Source organism: Calypte anna, chromosome 1 (genome assembly GCF_003957555.1).
Source record: "Calypte anna isolate BGI_N300 chromosome 1, bCalAnn1_v1.p, whole genome shotgun sequence".
In the NCBI taxonomy this organism is placed as follows: Eukaryota; Metazoa; Chordata; class Aves; order Apodiformes; family Trochilidae; genus Calypte; species Calypte anna.
In genome coordinates this window covers 87041767-87056337 of record NC_044244.1, presented here as the reverse complement: position 1 = coordinate 87056337, position 14571 = coordinate 87041767, and positions in this window count along the sequence as shown.

The following is a 14571-nucleotide window of genomic DNA, read 5'->3' as shown; positions in this document are numbered from 1 at the left end:
GAGGAGCCTCTGTAGGACACCTCGCACTCCAGCGCACTCAGCTGTCGCTTGACGTGCGAACTTCTCCCCCATTGCTCCAGGGCTGGTACCGGTGCCGTACCAAGAAAGGGAACAAGGCAGAGTGGGCTCCGGCCGGTAAATGATGCGGAACCAGGGTCAGCTTGTTTGGCAACCACTGCGGTTCCAACCCTGCTGCTTTCCAGCCTGAGAGCGAGGTGAGGTTACGAAAGGATCCGGCGCTGAGACTACAGCGTGTGACCCTCACAGCGGCCTCGGAACCGCTCACGGGCCGACCCTGCACCGCTGCCAGAGGGGAGTCCCGGACAGTCCAGCAGGCAGATGGGATCCACCGCCCACTCCAGCTCTGCCAAGCTTCCTGCCACGGGAGACACCGCCTCCGAGAGGAAGCAGGGGCGGCGATCGGCACCTGGGGAGAGGACGTGGGCTAGTAAGGGCTATTCCTTGCCGGCTGCCCTGACCCTGCTGTGCCCTGGCCCAGCCCCCCAGAGTCCGCAGACGGCGATGCTCTCTTGCTGGCAGCTCCTGGCAGGAAGCGGAGCTTGCGACAGGCGGAGGATCGGGGTGCTGTTGAGACACCGGGGTTCTGCACCGAACGGTACAAGAAGAGGCCGCCGGTGCCTTCCTGCCAGCAGCTTCGCTAGAATGATCTTGCCGTGCACGGTCCTTCTCTTTCTACTCCCCATATTTTTTTTGTCCCACGGTACTTTCCCTCCACTCACCTCCCGGCCCTTCCCGCGGGCGCCCGGGCGAAGGAGCAACAGGAGCTCTGCCCGCTGGTCCCCGTGGCTGTCCTCCGCCTGCCCGCGCCCCAAGGACGAAGTCAGACCGCAGAAATGTGGAAACAACTTTTTAAACTTTGTTTCGAGTACGGGTGGCACTATCAGCGGAGGCGGGCTGCGCCCCGGGGGCGGGACTGACACCCCGTTCCAGCCAAGCCTCCTCCCGCCCTCCCTCCGTCCCTCTCTCCCTCCCTTCCATCCGTCCCGTCCCGTCGGGGCCGTGCAGCCGGAGCTCGGCCGCCCTCACACCCCACGGACCACTGCGGCGGTGAGCCCGGTGGCACCGCGCGTTTGGCGGAACCAACTGGGCCCCGGCGGCAAGTCAGGTCGGAGAGCTACGGGGAGTCAGGGAGGCACTGCCTCTCTTGGTCTCTCTTGCAGCCAGGACTAGGTGGCCCAGAGCTTTCTAGGGTGAGGGAGTGGAGCTGCAGTTTCTGTAACCTAAATTTAACAAGGCAGAGAGATCTGAAAGGGTGCAGGAACATTCATCCACAGCAAGGTCGTAAGATGGCGACCCATTAAAACGGACCCAACTAGGACCTACCACACCTTATGATCTCAAGCTGCACCAAGTGTGCCTGCACAGAAGATGGCAACGGGAGTCGTAACTGATTTCACAGTAATTTGATTCAGAGATTTCACTTAGCCCAAAGTGTATTTTGAAAAATGTGTAAATATTTGCATCTGGGACCAGGTTCTCTAAGGAGTCCCCCAGGCAGAGAAAAAAACCTCAACACAGTTCTCATCATTGTAAGATCTCCCAACTGCAGAAGTGCTCTTAGGGAATCACACCTGAAGAAGGCTTGATCTGTCTCTTGATCAGGTGATAAGGTAGGAGACACCTACTATGACATCAACTGCACTCATCTGTCCTCTGGTCCTTACCCACACTCCATGGCTTCAACAACTGTCCCATGGTAAAGCTCCATGCACCCAACTTCTTTTCAGAACGTGCAAGGTCTCCTAGTTGCATTCCCACTCCATCTTTCCTGAACAGCCTGTAATCCTTCAGCTTTATCTCCTTAAAGTAAGCTGTAATACCAGAGCATTCGTGAAATCTTGCATTCATAAAGGGGAATGTGAGGAAGACCTGCAGGTAGTCTGCAGAATACAGGCATGTATGCTTGGTGTGTCTATTTAGAAAGCACAAGTAATAATTTAAAACAGTTATTAAATGCTGAGTTGATGATTACGTAACTGAGCTTAACTAGGATGGCTTCTGCAAAGGGAAATTTTACTTCACTAATTATTACAATTATTTGACTATGGGCTTGTACAAGTTTTCACAAGGAAAGCTTGACTGGATTTCTAGTGCATTACAGTGCTACTACGTGGTTGCTGCTTACACCAGTGCTCAGCAATAAAGTAAATATTTGAAATTTGTTACTATTGCAGCTCTCGTACATGCATTGCAGGCTAAAATAGGCACACAGGGAGTTACCATGAAGTTGTCAGCATACCAAAATAGTGGGTAGAAGATGGTATTCCATTTATTTTAAAGGTGTGGACATGTTTCTTACAAGATTCTCCCAGAGAAATGAAGGCTACTGTCAGCCACAAGATACTAGACATAATTCAGAAGCTTGTGGGGAAGCTGAAGACAGCATAGAGGAAGTTAACTTCTTACCACATTGAAAACTATTCCAAAGGGCTCCCATAGCATTCCATAGTAAAACAACTGAGGGAAGGTGTGGTGAGAAACAACAGAGGTTTAGTACAAGCTCACTTGATTTTCTTCAAGGACTAAAACCAAGTGATTTTGAAAACCACCAGGGTGCAAAACATGTTGGCCAGAGCTAAGATCCTTCTGATTGTCATGTTTAATATAAAATGAGTTAGAAACTGAATGACAGTGTTACACAAATGCCAGAACTACAAACAGAAACAGGTGGTAGGAAGAAGACAGCTTGCAGCTCTTAAGTCAGGATATGCTAAGCGCAATATAAAAATAAAACCCCACCCTTTAAATAAAACAGGATCTATTTCACAGTTTATTTATGGTGATATGTGCTAATTTCAGTCTGCAGAACCATCATACTGTTGGGATGCAAGGGGTCATTTTCTTCTAATAGGGCTGTTAGTAACAGGCCTATTTTGCATTCCACAGTAATATGGCTTTTAATTGCCCATGAAATTGCATCACCATGAGGGAACTCAAAAGTAACATTCAAAACCACATTTTCCCTTTTTATGCTCCGGTATCAGAGGAAAAGTTACAGAAACTGGAGTCATACACATAGTGCTATTTACAGATTTCCTATGAAATGGAAAACATATTAACTGACAACTAGGAAACTGGAGGTCTTGCAGCTCAACCTGTTCTAGAGTTATCTCACTGATCAAATGTCTGATCAAACCAGACAATGGTACAAATTTCAAAAGCAACATAATAGGTAATTGGGCCAAAGAGTGTCGTAGCATGGATATCCCATATCCGGAAAAATTAAGCCCTACAATGCCTTTCTGAAAACCACTCTGAAAGCAATGGGATGGTGGGACTTTTTCAAGGTGGGGTAAGAGCATTTGGCAGAAGCCAGCTGGCTACTTAACACTAGGGGATCTATCAATCAAGCCAGTGCTTCACAATCAGACCTTTTACATACAGTGGAAGGGGATGAAGTCCCTGTTGTATGTAAAAGGAACCTGTTGGGAAAAACTGCTTAGGTCTCCCCTGCTTTGGGCAAAGAAGAACCCATCTGTGGGATTGTCTCTGCTCAAAGTCCTGGACATACTTGGGTGGGAAATGCAGGAAGACTGTGAAGTCCATTGTGTACCACAGGGAAGATTAACTTCAGCTAAAACCACCTAATTTCAGTCTGTATAGCTTTAATTACTTCATAATAGTGGTAAATTATTTTAAATGTTTTTTCTAGGATAATGTAATGGTGTCCAGGAACGCAAGGATGAACTTGCAGCATGAAGGCATGAGCCCTGATGAACCCTATACCACCTCTCCTGTCCTGAGAGACTGCCATAATGGATAAAGATCCATAGTCTGGACTCAACAAACTTGTATAAGGGTAATTTATAAGCTGGTGAATGACTATGGCAAGCCATGGTGTGGAAAAAAGGAAGGAATGTTTCATGGAGCCCCCATCCCCTATTAGACACAGGAGAAAACATGGTAACAAGGGATAAGGAATAGGATGAGGTGTTTAATACCTTCTTTGTGTCAGTCTTCAGTAATACAATCCATTGTACTGACAGAGTTGGGGTCCTCAAGCTAGGAGACAGGGAGCAGAATAAGGGTTGGACTTGATGATCTCTGAGGTCCCTTCCAACCCAGCCAATTCTATGATTCTGTGATAAATCCCCCACCTCAATTCTGGAGGATGATGTCAGTGATGTGCTGCACCACATAGATATGCACATGTCTATGGGGATGGATGGAATACACCCAAGGGTGCTGAAAGAACTGGTGAGGGTGCTCACCCAGCCACTTTCCAAAATTTATCAGCAGTCTTGGCTGACTGGGAAGGTACCAAGAGATTGGAAGCCAGCCAATGTGACACCCATATATCAGACAGGACAGAAGGATGATCCAGGAAATTACAGGCCTGTCAGTTTGACTTCAGTGCTAGGGAAGCTGATGGAGCAGATCATCCTGGGTACTACTACACCAAACATGCAGGATCACCAGGTGGTCAGGACCAGTCAGCATGGGTTTATGAAAGGCAGGTCCCATCTGACAAACCTGATCTCCTTTTATGGCAAGGTGACCCGCCTCAAGTTGCACCAGGGGAGATTTAGATTGGATATCAGGAAGAATTTCTTCACTGAAAGAGTTATCAGACACTGGAAGAGGCTGCCCAGGGCAGTGGTTGAGTCACCATCCTTGGAAGATTTAAAAGACTCGCAGATGCGGTGCTTAGAGACATGGCTAATGGTGGACTTCTCACTGTTAGGTTAATGGTTGGAGTTGATAATCCTGAAGGTCTTTTCCAGCCAAGATAATTCTGTGATTCATGCCATACACTGGACCTTCTACTCTACACCCACTGCAAAATCTCCATCTTTACAAAAAAGAACACCGCATCTCTATAGTCCTTTTTTCCAATATCTCTATACTTTCCTCTTTTGCCTACGCTGTAGAAGCTCCTTTCTTGGCCCAGACACCCTTCTGCCCCACTTGGCTTGTCTTCGCACACTTTGGAATTGCCTTCTTCTGCACTTCTAAGACATGGGTCTTAAAAAGTAACCAGCAGTCATGGACCTCAATACCTTCAAAAGCAGATTCCCAGGGGACCTAGCTAGCTCCTAGAGCAGCCCAAAGTCTTCCCTCTCATATCTAGGGCTGAAGTTTTGCTGGTGTTTTTCCTCCTATCACCAACAATTTGAAACTCAACTACTTCACAGTCACAGTGACCAAGGCTCAAGGATCAATGACCACTTCACCCACGAGACCCTCTCTGTTTACACACTGCAAATCTAGGATGCTGCCTTTCCTAGTTATCCTGGTTACCTGCACCAAGAAGTTACCTTCAACATGTTTCAGCAATTTCCTGGACCTATTTGTGTCCATTGTATGACATTCCTAGTTGACATTTGGGAAGTTAAAATCACCCATAATGACAAGGTTGGTTGATTTAGAGATATCCCTCAACTCCCTGTAGAATTATTAATCCATGTTATTCTCAAGTGGGCGGTTGATAATAGATTCCCACAACAGTATCTGCTTTATAAAGTGGCTTTCCTCTTTGGCCTTACCCAGAGGTCTCAACCACGACACTGCCAACTCAAAGTGGCATCCAATCCAATCCCTTCCTTACATACAGCACTGTCATCTCCCTGCCTTGCCTGCCCTGTCTCTCTTTCCTGCAGAGCCAATAACCATCCATCATGCCACCCCACCCAGAGGACCTTACACCAGCCACTGATCTGACTCTAGTGAAGGAAAGTAATCACTGTGTCAGACTTTATCTCTTGTCTCAGGGCCCTGGGAATCCTGACAGCAGATCTTACCATGGAGGCATTGTGGGAAAATAACAGAGGATTGCTGAGAAGGACTGTGGACAAGTCATGTGCAGCTGGTGTGTATAAAACTAATCGTTATTTAGACTTGTGTTTTGGACAAGTAGAACATCTGTGTTTAGATAACATAGGCTTTTACAGACTGGAAGGCACCCTGCTTGAGATTCTTGCCTTGCTGTGGGAAAGGTCAGAGTCACAGTGGTAAAGTCTGTCTGTGGGAATCCTTGAAGTACAGGTGAGAACAGCGAGTTCAGCAGTCCAATGGCAAGGGCTGAGCCCACAGTGCCTGCATCCTTGCTTGTGTGCCTCTGCCCAGGTGCTGCTTGGGTTCACCCTGGTTGGTAAGGTAACAAAAATAAATTTACTCTTTGCATTTCATCCATGATTCTGTGGTTGTTCCTGCATCCTGCCTGTGCCACCTCACGGAGGCACTGAATATCTTAGCCTTTTCCCTGTCATTTGTCACTAGGCTCTTTGCTCCATTAAGCAACAGGCTCATCAGTTCCTTAATTATTTTGGGCTTGATTTTGGATTTTTTTGTTTTACTGATATACCCATAGAAGCTCTTCTGTTGCACATCAAATCCCTTACCCCATTCAACTCCAAGTTAGTTTCAGCTTTTCTAACTGTGTGTGTGCATTCTCAAGACAGCACTGCTGTGTTTCTTCCAGGTCACCATGCTGCCACCTCTTGGGTGCTTGATGCCTGAGTTAAGTCAGGAGCTCCTTGTTCATCCATGCAGGCACCTTGCCACTTTCACTTGACTTTCTGGATGCTGGGATGGACCATTCTTGGGCATAATGTATAATAAATAAAAAGAACTCACATAATATTATTTGGTCCCATATAAACTGATTTAGAAATGTTTTTTTTCTTATGACTTGGATAGCTCAGTATTGGCACATGAGCTGTAGAGCTGTTACATAAATAGGCATTTTTTCCAGCAAGGCAACATAAGCTAAGTAAAAAAAAAATAATTAACAGGTGTATTTGTGTAAGTCAAGAGTTTACAAAGCAGTAAGACTTAAAATCTACACTGCTGCTTTGCCCTGTCCCTCAGGAGACAGTATCCTTTCTTCCTGATTGCAGCTCAGCACTTTCTACCTTTAAAGGCTTTAAAGAAAACCAAATTAAAAATCTAATATACAGTGATCTATTTCTTCCCTCTTAATACTGAAAGTAGTTTTTGTGCATGCTTATGCCTATCATGGTTCTCCAATCCCTTTCCCTCAGGGCTAAGCAAACCCATTTCTGAAATACTAAACCCCACAACATTCCCAGGGGAAGATTCAAATTAGTTCTTCATGTTGACATTTTTTTCCTATCACATTTTTTGCAGCTACATTCTTCATATTTCTTGAGCTGAAAAGCATTAGCTTTTTTATTATTATTTTAAAAGAACACCACCATTTTAAAGGTTTCACATTCAGAGTGGACCAACTGTACAGTAGATAGACCCCTCTTATTTCAGTCTGTGCCATGATGCAGTTCCAGTTTTTGCTCAATATTCTACAGTTTGTTGAACCATGAACCAGTCTTAAAAAGATGCCACAGTAACCTTGACCTGCTTTCCTAAGGAAAAGGTATCCTGGATTAAATTGCCAATTACCCCTGCAGTTCTGCTGAGGGCTTAAACTATGGATCTTGTCCACAACCTGGCAATCTGTGATGAAGCAGTATATATTCCAGCTGAGAAAAAGCTGAAGTGGAGTGATAGCTAAAAGATCTGTTAGTCACATCTCTTCCTCTCAGAACTTTTCAGTTAAAATTAATAGTTATTATAAATAGAAGTATATTGTCTTCCCTAATGCAATTGTCATAAATAGAGCATTGAATACCATTCAGTGAAGGTGCATGGAAGGAAAACTTTCAGAAACTCACCACATTATGAGCATCTGTGATGGAAACCAGTTTTTTACAAAGAGAAAGTTCATATTAGGAATTGGAAATCAGTCATTTTTACCACCATAGCAGCTAAATGCCAAGAAAAATGTAGATCTATTGCAATGACTAGTGCATACATACAACAGAGGACAATTCCCATACAGAAATCAATTGCTTTATAGAACAGGAAGATTTAGAGCAATTTTTAGAGGAGCTTCCTCCAATACATTAACATAAACCAGAATGGTTTTGTTCCTTTTGTCACACTAGAGTGATCAATGCAGTGAAAATGATATCACACACTTGTGGAAGAGATGCAAAGACAATGCAAAGAGATGCAATCTCTCTGGTTGGGGCTATTACAGGAAGCATGCTGGCCCCATGAGAAGGCAGTCATGCTTACAGCAAACAGCAATACTTTGCTATCCCCATGCTCCTTACAACAACATTTAGAAGAGGTGTTGTAGCTGCATCTCTCATTTCTGACACTTCTGTATAATTTCTGTACCACTTCCGTAAGTCTGCCCTTTTCACAAAGCAGCAAAATTTGTGAAAAATTGACCACTCATCCCCTGACTCTTCATCTAATACTATGTCCCACTGAGAATACATAAGGTTGCTGAACATTCAGGAACATAATAAGCATGAAAACTAAGAACTGAAGCAGTAATAATTTTATGTTCTCTCTCCCCTTCTTGTTCCAGTTTCCAGCCCCAGTATACATACACACATGTGCACTATTTCACGTACATAAACACTTTTCTCCTATTTATCTTTTTTTACCACGTTTTCTATCTCTCATCCTCATCTTACCACGTGGCTTTGGGTCATATCTTTTATACTAAAACAAAAATAATCAAAGCAATTAAGTCAGTCTGGAGCTGCTATTTAAGTCACTGTCATATGCATCCAGTTCTTAATTGTCAGTGCTTTGCCAGGGATACAGTATTCTCAACAGTTAACACAAAATCTCTGATGAAAGCATTTGTGTCAGCCAGCCCTCTTATAGAAAGAAGTCTTTTAAAAGTAATCCCACTGGTTAATACATAGATAATAGCACATTGTGTCCAGTATTCAGTCATTGTTTGAAAACCTAATATGCACCAACTGCTCTCAGTTGGGTTTACTTTCTTGGACAACCTTCACTGTCTCAAAGGTATTGACTGAAAAACTACATCTACTAGCAACTTGGTCACCACCAGGTCTGTAACCTCAACACATCACTTGATAAAATAAGCCGTATTAGTATATTACAAGCTGCACTCCATATGCATTGTAAACATAAAAGATGAAATTGGAAGTGAGGTATAGAAAGGTAAATAATTAGGCTGAAGGGCAAGCTCATTAAATAACTACTGTAAATAGTTGATTCTTCTCTTAAAGACTCCTTTAAAGTAAAAAACCCTACTGTGACTACAACAGTAGCCATGTACTCACAGACAAGTACAGCTGTTGCCCTTCAAGTCTTCTCTGCCTGCTTTAGCCTTCTGAACACTTTCAGGTGGCAGATTTTCATTACAGCTGACACTACTTTACACCCAGTGCACCCCATTGGAGCTACTTCCTAAGCCACAGGGCTGCCATTGCTGTTACATATTTTCCTCACATTATTCTCCATTTTCCTTTGTGTCTTGCCAGCAGGAGATAGTTATACTGGAATTATATAGTGTTTATGCAATAGTGTTACAGACCAGAGAACTAAAGGGCACTGTAATTAAGCCAAATCATCTTTACCACTCTAAATTAGTTTGTAACAAAAGTCCAGTCTTCTACCTGGTTCATTTTATGGCAACAGGAGTGCAAACAGAGCATGGGAACAGAAAGAGGGAGGTGAGCAGGCTAAGGCCTTATGTTGTCTTATTGCCTTATATAGAAATATAAGGCCTTATAGCTTTATATGGCCTTATTATAAGGCCATATTGTTATGACATTATGACTTTACATTGCTGCTTTATATGAGTCAGATACTCACCACATGTTGTTGGTTTACATACCATTACATTGCTTTACTAGTCAAAGGGAAGAAAATCATACCAGAGAACTTGAGTAAAGAAAAGAAATATTTAAGGTTGTTCCTTAAAGGTATCAACATTATTTCATTCCCTCTTAATAAAAATTGGCATTTATTGTGTAGCAGACTGAAACAGGAAATTGATCTAACTTCTCTTGGTTTCAGATAGGAAACAAAATGTAACTTCCACTATCTGCCTTGCTGATACATTATCCTTCTTCTTCTTTCATCTCTAATTGCAAAATATGGTTTCCAAAAAGGAAAATATTGAAAAAAAAAACCAAACCAAAGGCATTCTAAGGCAATAGGCAGGCAGAATATAAATACAGAAATCAATGACATGTACCCTCTGCTAGGATGAGGGGAAATGGATTCAAGATAGAGCACAGAAAATTTCAGCTCAACATGAAGAAGAATTTCTTTACTGTAATGGTTACAGAGCCCTGGAACAGGTTCCCCAGAGAGGCTGAGGAGTCTTCTTTGGAGACTTTCAAAACCCATCTGGATGCATTCCTGAGTGACTTTCCCTAATTTTGGTCCTGCTCTGGGAGTCGGGTTGGACTCAATGATCTTCAGAGGTCCCTTCCAACCCCTGGCATGTTATGATTCTGGTTAACAAAGTCAATAGCTGAGAAGAGCGTAGCTTAAGACTGTTGTTTCTAGCAGTGGAGTCACAATCTCTTTTAATAAGACTCTAAAAGCAAAACCTGTGAATTAATCTTTAAATGTCTGCAAATAAGTTTGCAATTGGCCAAGATCAGCTGGTTTGCTATCTTTAACAAGGTTATCAAACTCATAACAGCCTAGAGCACACAAGGAAGAGAAAATCATCTTATGGTAATTCCATGGAACTGATTAATGTCTGAATGGGCAGTTTCTTCATCCTTTTCTCATACTGCACACTCTCTCTTGATTATACTGTAATTTCTTTCTTGCTTATTCCACTATACACTAAATACTCTCCTACTTCTCTACACTAAGGTGGGTCCTTTAAAACTAAAAGATCTACTCAAATAAACTTGCAAGCTTCCAGTCTTTATATTAACTTGACTGTCTCTTCTCCAGGCATCAGGATGAAAACTCAGTGCAAATGATTCTACTACATGCATTCATTACCATAGGGATGAAATGCAAGCTCTCCAACTAAATACCCAAGTTAGGACAAATATAGGACCAGAATTGCAGGGAATATTATACGGCACAATTATCTGTATGGGTATGTTAAAAGAGAGTGTCTGCTTCTGTAATGGTATCCAGTCGATTACCTTTTCCAGTGCAACAGGGACCATAAGAATAAAAGCCATGAACAAGAACACATAGGGGCACAAACCTGACTGACATGATATGGGAGGCAGTAATGAGAACCAAAGCTGGCCAGTAATATTAATTGGTAACAGCATGCAAGAGTGTGAGAAAGTTCATCCCAGTAAGGTTATTTGACTGGGGACCTATCAGCTGGGAAACTGCTGGAGAAAACCAGACAGAAATGACACCGAGACACAGACCTGACAGAACAGACATGAAAACAGTGGCAAGGAACAAACCTCATCACTCAGTGTGACTGGTGGGCTATCAATAAACCACAGATGCCACTTTCAGGAACATCAGCCTGGACTTTACAACTGATAATATCGCATACCAGGGGGAAGCAGACTTGGAGGGGTGTGGGAATCAACAGAGTCTGTAAAGACAGATGGTACGGAGCATGCACAGGTGAAGGGAGAAAAAGGGGGAACAAAGGTGGGTAGACTGAAAGTGGTGTCACTGTAAAATGGTGGTGGTCAAAAAAAAGTGGTCAGTCACTGTAAAATGAGGCTGGTCAGTATGCTTAGCTCTGTGCCTGCTCACTGCTGTCTTAGCTTCTTCTATCTTCTTAAGCATCACTGCATATCCTCCCTCTCTGTCTTTTGTAAATGTGTTCTACAAGGAATGGGTGCCAGCTATTGGCAAGATCTGAATGTGCATGAGAGAAATGGGGTGCCAGCTCCTGGGGTCAGATCAGAGATGGGCAACCCGGGCCTGTGGTGACAGTGACAAGAAAGCAGGATCTCTGTATCAGCTACTGGAATCAGTGCGGATCTTTAACTTCCAGCTTCTGGGGTGGGAGCAGTGTCTGTTCCCAAAACAAGCTGTCAGGGAGTCAGCATGAGCCAGGCAAGAAAGGAGCTCAGTGCTGCTGGAGTGGGACCATGGGTCACTGCTCATGTGCCCAGTACATTTTCCCCAGTTCTGGTGTGCCTGGGGTGTGTGTACAGTCAACAGCAAAAGGTCACAGGACTTTAAAGCCTGACGTGCTCATCACATGTACAGTCTGTGTAGGCCACTGAGAAGCACACCAATTACTACTGTGTTTTCTTACTGAAAGTCATCCATCAGCATCAACTGCACAAACTCCCTTTAGCCTTTCTTCTATGATATTGTGTGTTGGTAATGGTTTTAAAAGGATGAGCGCTGTTCTGAAAGCACCAGATGGACTGTCATCCAGTGTACTCCTGGAATTTAAGTCACACTGGTACATTACGTATCTCACCTCTAGCTTGGATGTGAGGATACTGGGGTACCTATTAAAAACTAAAGCTGTATCCTTCTGCTTCTGCAGATTTTAAAAGTTTATACAAACTTTCCCTGTGAACAACCTGGAATGAAGACAGACACCCAAACTGCTTTTAAATGAAATGAGATCTGTTTAGCAATAATTGAGTACACACCCATTCTGAAAACCAAAGTTGGCTGAGCAGGACAGTATGACATAAAATCAGCTCACACTGAAGTGCTGTGTCCATGTGAAAACATTCTGCATCAAGAATAATTTAGTAAGAAAGCTTTACCTCAGATCAAGACACACAAGAGAACAGCGTGCTCTGTATAAAATATTTGCACAAATATAAAAAGAAAATGGCCTATGAAGTTTCACTACATGAAATGGTAACAGAATATACCAGGTTTTGTTCTCCAGAATCAGACCAAATCCCTTTTCATTTCTTCAGTGCTCCATAATCAAATAAATTATTTTCCTCCCTTCCTCTCTCACTGTTCCTTTTATTAAGTCCACCTATTTCTTGTATTGGTTAGTTAGAGAGTTATTTCTTGTACTGGCTACTTGTAGAGTTCTGGACTTGGCTTGCAACATTTACCTCTCTCCCCTTGCCACCAAAAGGATGGCTACTTTACAGATAATTTCAGTATTAAAGACTGATCAGCACAGGAATGGACACCAGAAAGCAGAAAAGTACATTAAAAGAAGAGCTGAAACTACAGCTGTGTGGTGGTTTGGCAAGAATTAGAATCTGTCATTCAATTTAAGTGAGTCAAGTAATAAACAAGACACCACCACACAAACAATTGGAAAAGTCACATAGAATAGTATGGATTACAGTATTTTGATTCCAAGAGATACTAAAAAAAGAAACTTCTGTTTTCTAACTCAAAAGGTCAGTTCAGACCTCCAAAGAAATAAATACCAAATCAAAGGGAGAACATTACATACATCTGTTAGCTGCATTAAATTTATGTTCCGTAGAATACTTTACAAGAATAAAAAGGAATCAGTAATATACATGCACAATTTGCTATTAAATATGTTACATCATGTGGAGAACAATGTCGCATTTGTTGAACTAGCATGGTAGTGAATCAAACAGAAATCATGCCCACAACAGTAGAATCTAGAGTTCCAAATGGGATCAGAAATCATACTTCCTGTTACACTAAAACAAAGGAAAATGCATCTTAGACCTAAATGGTTTAGGAATAAAAGGAAAAGCCACCATGAAATTATAAATAGAAACAGACACCAAACTTACACAAGATCCATTGACAGGCAAAGATAACAGCACTAAGAAGAAAGAAATGTTTGGTATGTCCTCAGTTATGATCCATAGTTACATTCTGCTTTCATTTCTACAGGTTTAATATGAATTTGAGCATAGAATCATAGAATGTCAGAAGTTGGAAGGGATCTCCAGAGATCATCCAGTCCAACCCCCCTGCCAGAGCAGGTTCACCTAGGTCAGGCCACACAGGAACACATCCAGGCAGGTCTTGAAAGTCTCCAGAGAAGGAGACTCCACAACCTCTCTAGGCAGCCTGTTCCACTGCTCCATCACCCTCACAGTGAAGAAGTTCCTCCTCATGTTGAGCTGGAACTTCCTATGTTCTAGTTTAAACCCATTATTCCTTGTCTTATTACTCAGCACCACTAAAAAGAGATTGGCCTCATCTTCGTAACACACACCCCTCAGATAATTATGGACATGAATAAGATCCCCTGTTAGTCTTCTTTTCTCAAGGCTAAACAGCCCCCGTTCTCTCAGTTCTTCTTCTTGTGAGAGGTGTTCAAGATCTTTAATAATACTCATAGCTCTCCATTGATAGCTCTCCAGCAAATCCATGTCTCTCTTGAAATGGGGAGCCCAAAACTGGATAAACTATTCCAGATGTGGTCTCACCAGGGCAGAGTAGAGGGGGAGGAGAACCTCCCTAGATCTGCTGGACATACTTTTCCTAGGATGCACCCTAGGATATACCATTGGCCCTCTTGGCCACAGGGGCACATTGCTGACCTGTGGAGAACTTCCTGCTCACTAGGACCCCAAGCTCTTTCTCCATTGAGCTGCTTTCCAGCATGACATCCCCTCATCTGTACAGGTGGTTGCTATTATTCCTCCTCAGGTGCAGGGATCTACACTTGCCCTCACTGAACTTCATGAGGCTGACTTTTGCCCAGCTCTCCAGCCTGTCCAGTTCTCATTGGATAGCAACAGAGCCTTCTGGTGTATCAGCCACCCCTCCCTGCTTTGTATCATCAGCAGACTTGCTGAGGGCACACTACGTCTCCTCACCCAGGTCACCGATGAAGAACAAAACTGGACTCAGTACTAATCCCTGGGGAACATCACTGGCCAC